The following is a 6,413-nucleotide window of genomic DNA, read 5'->3' as shown; positions in this document are numbered from 1 at the left end:
GATCCTACGGAATCCCTTGGATCCGTACTATCCTTTGGTAAAGGAATATCAAGATGTCATCTCCAAAAACCCGCCTTCGGTCCTACCTCCGGATCGAGGTATGCGTCATGAGAATGACCTGGGTCCGGGAACCAAATACTGCGTAACACGCCTGACCGCTGCCCAAGGAGCAGTGCGACGTCACTGAAGCCTTTTCTTGCGAAGCGCGACGCAGGAATGGTGCGTGAGAACAAGTCTCCCCATTCGAGACCCGTTCGGAAGCCGAGCGTTAAGTTGCGTATGGTTCACGCTTACAATATGCTTAGCGCTGCCACCACTCGTGCATAGACGTTGGTTCCTAGGAACGATGTCTTGGTTGAATGTACAAAGTAGAGTGCACTCGACTTGGTCGATGGTGATTATCATTTGTAATGAGAGCGAGTGATATTCCGCTTACAGCGGTGGGTACTCCGAGCGGGATGCTCTGAGAGTGGCTGATGATGCGCCAAGGGCTGTCAAATGTACCAGCAAAATTTAGTCGTCTAGTGACGCAATGTCTCAGGCACAATCGGGCGTATGCACATACATACTTCGACGACATCCTCGTCCACAGTCGTGTGGGTTACGGGGGGACAGATGAGGAAAACTACATTGCCCATTTAAGAGCGGTGCTCGAGTGCCTGCGCACAAATAAGCTGTATGCTAATGCCGATAAGTGCATCTTCGGCGGCGAAAAAAATCCTTTTAACGGTGCTATATCGGAAAACATGGCCTTTGAGCGGATCCCGCTAAGGCCAAGACCAATGTGGACTGGCCGGTTCCAAAGAACCAAAAGGACTTGCGCAAGAGGCTTGGCCTCGCCAACTACTTGCACAAGTACAGCGAGAACTACGCAGAACTGGCGTGGCCTTTGTCAAATCTCCTTAGGAAGGATGTGGAATGGCGTTCGGACACAGAGCATCGGGGGACTTTTGGCAGGGTCAAATACAGCCTACTTTGTACACCAATACTGGCGTTGCCAAACCCCGATCGTCCTTTTAGTGTCGTCTGTGACGCTTCGGACTTTGCCATCGGTCGTGCACTGCTGCAAGCAGACGCTGAGGGGCGATATCGGTTGATTGCGTTCGAATCTCGAACGCTTTAGGCTGCAGAGAAAAACTACCCAATTCAAAATAATGAACTACTTGCGATGAAGTATGCATTTGTCAGTTTCACGGTGCACCCAGTTTGCTCCAAGTCGTTCGTGATCTACACAGATCGTGTGTCACTACTTACTGCGACTCAGGCGCCTCACCTCTCGCAGAGGATGGCCAAGTGGCTCTCCTTCTTTACATAATTTAACTTCGAGGTGAAGTATAAGCCAGAAAAGCAGAATGCTTTGACTGAAGCGTTGTCATGCAGACCGAGGGCGACTCTCATGCACTCGTAATAACGATTGGTCCTAAGCCCTCGTGTGGAATACGGCTTCGGCTCGGTGGATCCAGCTCCTAAAGCAAAAGCCTCGAGTTGGGTTTCAACCTAGCCGGGCCGTCGGTCACCACACAAGCTGATCTTGACCAGCGGGAAACTCTTCCAGCTGGCTTCTTGGTATTTCAAGAGATCCCAATGCAAAGATACGGTGCCCGACTTCGAGCTCAAAGAGGAAGCGTTCCTGTTTCCACAATGCGGACTTTTCTTGTGGTCCTCGCCCCTGGCGAAATCGCAGCAGATGATAAGATGCTATATAAACGATGGGTGCACCAGCACCAGAAGCTTTTTTCGCTGTTTGTCTTACCGCGAAGCCACAAGGGAGTGGTCGTGCGCTTTAAGCGCCATCTTTGATTTGAGTTTGCCAAATTCAAACTTCAACGCCGACCTTCTGCATATGATCGCCCTGCGACACATGAAATCATCCACCGCGCTCCCGCGAACTCTGTGAGTTCTCACACGGGTGCGTCAACAACCACAGTAGCTCAAGGCTATAGCTTGAGTTCAGCTCATGGCCCTACGGCTTCTCGGCAGTAGCCGAGAAGCGCAGGGCATACGACTGCGCGATACATCATGATCTTTCTGATTATAAGTGTCCACAGCATCCGGGCAGTCTTGCCGAAGTGGCACCTCAAATTCCCACTAGTATTTGGAGTTTGGGTATCCCCGCCACTTCACAAGATATTGGGTTCGACCCTATCGACGACGTCGACCCACAAGGAGTTTCACGTGATAGTGGACGTCACTATTCTCATTGAGAAGAGTCGGCGGCGGACAATGACGACTTGTTCGATCGCCGTCCAGTGACTTGCGATGCCCTTCGAGCATTGGAGGACAAAGTTCGTCGTCATCGGCACTCCGTCGAGCATCTTGCCGAGGTTGCATACCGCTGTGCAGAAGGCCTGAAGAGCCTGAAGCACTTTAAACACCAACTGCCTCACGTTGAGCTCTATCGGGCTTTGTCGGAGAGGCTCCTAACCGTCGAGCAGACAAATACGTCACTTCGTGCGACGGTGGAGCGCCTTGCGCCGTTCGAGACTGAAATTGTTGTGCTTCGTCCTCAGAGTCAGTTGCTGGATCAGTTTCTGAGTAGCCGATCGCCTTTCGACGCCGCCTCGGCGTTAATGCTTCCGCACTCACTTGCTCCGGATCCCGGTACGGCTTAAGCAAGGCCACATAAAACACTGATTGGTGCACATCCTTCTCGGAGGTTTTTAGCGTATACACAAGGGCTCGCTTGACCACGACCTTAACAGATCCAATAAACCATGGACGGAGCTCTGTCTTAAAGACGGCAGAGTCTGCATGTGTATGAAGGTTTTTAGCATCTATTAAAACCAGGTCTTAGACCACATAGTTTTCAACATTTATTCTGCTACTTCCGTCTGCATATTCTTTCTGCATGTCTCGACCTTCAGCCATCGCATCGCGAATGTGTCGAAGGGCACTCAGTCTGGTAGACAGGAAGTCATCTACTTTCTGACGGAGAGTGAGGAGGCAACATCTGCTTGCCGTTCGGATATTTCTCCCCCACCAAGCCCCGAGCCATGGGTTGGCGGTGTCAGCGGGACGCGATGCTTGACTAGCCCGGTTATGTAGAATGACGTGTTGCCGGAAGAGTTCAGAGCAAATACTTCAAGTAGCAGCACGGTGATCCAGTGCTTCAACATCTCAGCGAAGACGCTGCGAAGAACGTCTTTAACGACGCGATTCACGCGCTCAGTTTGACTATCGATATGCAGATGGTCCGCTGTAGACATAGTCAACTTGGTGCCCAGCACCCCAACGTTTGTAGACCAAAAGTTCCCAGTAAAGCGTGGGTCTCTGTCAGGGATAATTGACTCCGGGAGTCCATGTTGCCGAAGGAGACGACCCATAGACAGCGTCGCTGTACCCGCACCGTCGATGGTATCCGACACCGCCGCTAGATGAACCATCTTGCTTAAACGGTCGACGAAGACCAAGACACCCGTGTTGTCAGCCGAGTCCTTTGGCAGGCCAAACACAAAAACCATACTTATGGACTACCAACACTCAAAGAATACCGGTAAACTGGACAGCGGCGCCGCCGCATTTTGAGATGATTCTACCCTCTCACACATCTCCTACGTGTGCACGTTCATTTGTACAGCTTGAGCAACCAGTAGTGGCAACTCACAGAGCCGTAAGTCTGCTCACGACGAAGAGGATCATTAAATAGGGTGTCGTGGGTCTCATAGAGGATACGGTATTTCAGACTCTCATCTTGAAGAACTACATTCGTGGCTTATCCGTCGAATCGGTGCTATACCCGTTATTCAACGAATTCGATATAAGTGTGTGCGCAATCACGCCGACGATTTCTTGTTCGAGTTTTCAAACACCTTTTTCTCGTGAGCCTGTAGCAGCGTTAAACACATACCATAGCCCGCGTATGCGGCACTGATCAAATCCGTCACTGACAACGTCACAGTCATGACATGAGCAAGATCATAGTCAGGTCTGCGTGACAACGCATCAGTCAAAGCATTCTGCTTTCCTTCTTATATTTAACCTCGAAGTAATATAAAGCGAAGAAGAAGTGCCACCTGGGCATCCTCTGCGAGAGGTGAGGCGACTGAGCCGCAGTGCGTAATGATGCATACTCTGTGTAGATCACAAACGGCTTGGAGCCAAGCAGGTCCACCCTGAACTTGACAAGTGTATACTTCATCGCAGGTGATTCCTTGTCGTGGACTGGGTAGTACTTTTCCGTAGTATTCAGCTGGAGAGATTCGAACGCGATCACCCGATCTCGCCCCTCGGCGTCTGCATGCAGCAGGGCACAGCCGATGGCAAAGTCCGAAGCGTTTCAGGCGACACTAACGGGGTCTAGCAACGCCAGTATTGATGCATGAAAGAAGTTTTCTTTGACCCTGTCAAAAGCCTTTCGATGCTCGGTGTACCAAAACCATTCCGTATCCTTTTTAAAGAAAGTCGACAATGGCCGTGCCAATTTCGCATAATTCGCGCTATGCTTGTGCAAGCAGTTAGCGAGGCCAAATCACTTGCGCAAGTTCTTTTTGTTCATTAAAACCAGCCAGTCCACAATAGCCTTGACCTAAGTTGGATGCGCGCGAAGGCCACGCTTTCCAATGTAGTACTCTAAAAAGAGGGATTTCTCGGCGCCAAAAATGCACTTATCTGCGTTGGCGTACAGCTTATATGTGCGCTTGCAATCGAGCAGAACTCTAAAAGGAACGGCGAGGTTTTCTCTTCTGTCGTCCCGTGCCTCGTATGACTGTGGCGGAGATGTCGTCGAAGTATGCTTGTGCAATACGCCTGTGGGTCTAGACAAGTGCATCTCAAGGTAGATTTGACAGATCTTGGGGGACCACCAGACACTCCAGTAAAATCGAGACACACCAATTAGATTGGGGCTGTTAAAAAGCGCTCCAACCTCCTTCGCCACTCCTGGCGCATGCCGCTCGGAAAACCCACCGCTGTCAGCGAAATATCACTCGCTCTCATGAGCAATTGGTAATCCCCATCGTCCGAGTCGAATGCTCTGTATTTCGTACAGCCAAACATATCGTTCTGGAGATCATATTCATATTTGCAAGGAATAGGCGTCTGTGTTCGAGTGGTGGCAGCGTTGAGCTTAGCGTGAACGACACACCACTTGCCGTTCGGCTTCCGGACACAAACCCTGGGTGTCGAATGGAACGATTTGCTCTCATGCACCTTTCCTACGTCGTGCTTTTCACGGAAAAAGGCGTCATTTTTGTCACACTGCTCCTTGGGGAGGGGTCATTGGCGTGTTACGCAGTATTTGGTTTCCGGGACCAGGTCGATCTAATGACGCACAACTCGGTCCGGAGGTAGAACGACGGTGGGAGTTTGGAGATGACGGCTTTAAATTCTTTACCAGGATAGTACGGATCCAAGGGATCCTTCAGGATTGACGATCCACTTCGTGCGTTCGGCGCCTTCTTGGTTTGCTTCATGACAGCTTCATCCTGAATCGACGACAAGTTGATCTCCTCGATCGGTCGTATAATGATCATCTCGGCTAAATTGCCTGCCTTCAAGGCACCGCCAAAATTTTCGAAGGACATCTCGTCCAGCTCAAGAAGAGCATCCACAGTGGGTTAGCCTTGAAGGTGGCGTTGTCTTTTTCCTCTCCCTTCATCCCGTTGAAGAGGTTATATGGCTATGCGCTATCGTCTACGGTAGACACAACCTTATTCAGGGTCGACACCCTGCGTCTTGCAGATAACATACGGCATCGCCGACTTCTCTCTATAGAGTTTTCACGTCTCGGCGAGACCTATGGATAATTCACTCGGCATTGTCCGGTATCCTCAACATCCGACAAAGAGCTGCTATTTCCGCAGTCTTCGTCCAGTGGATAACGTTCCACTTCACGCACATCACTGGGCACTCGCCCTTAATGCCTCAGACCTCGTCCTACCATGCCACCCTTGGCATGCAGCAACCGCTTCGAAACGTAAGCAGCTAACAGGGGTTTACGTGCCGCTTCACGCACATCACAGGGCCCTTGCACTTAATCACTCAGACATCTTCCGAACATGCCATTCATGGCATGCAGCAACTGCTTCGTAACGTGAGCAGTGCCGAGCAGGTTACATGCCACTTCACGCGCATCACTGTGACCTCGTCCTCCTTGCTTTGGCCCTTGGCCGATTGTGCCACTCTTGGCATGAAGCAACTGCTTTGACACTTGAGCAGTGCTCAGTGGTTACAGACCACCTCACGTTCAGCCCGCGAGCCATGCTCGGGACTCTTGTCCAACACACCTTCGATGTTCGACAACTCGGATACTCCGATATCTAGCACATTAACCGTCCCGGTCCGGTGCTTGCGACAATAGCGCTACTGCTTTCTAGCAGAGGTGGGTTCATCCCTGAGGCTCAACAGAAATCAGTTCTTCCCCAGTAGGTCACCCAGCGTCTACTGGGTGCTGTCGTTTCCCCGCGACGAACCAC

Source organism: Plasmopara halstedii (assembly GCF_900000015.1).
Source record: "Plasmopara halstedii genome assembly, contig: Scaffold_614, whole genome shotgun sequence".
Taxonomy (NCBI): Eukaryota; Oomycota; class Peronosporomycetes; order Peronosporales; family Peronosporaceae; genus Plasmopara; species Plasmopara halstedii.
Note: the sequence above shows the minus strand (reverse complement) of the source record.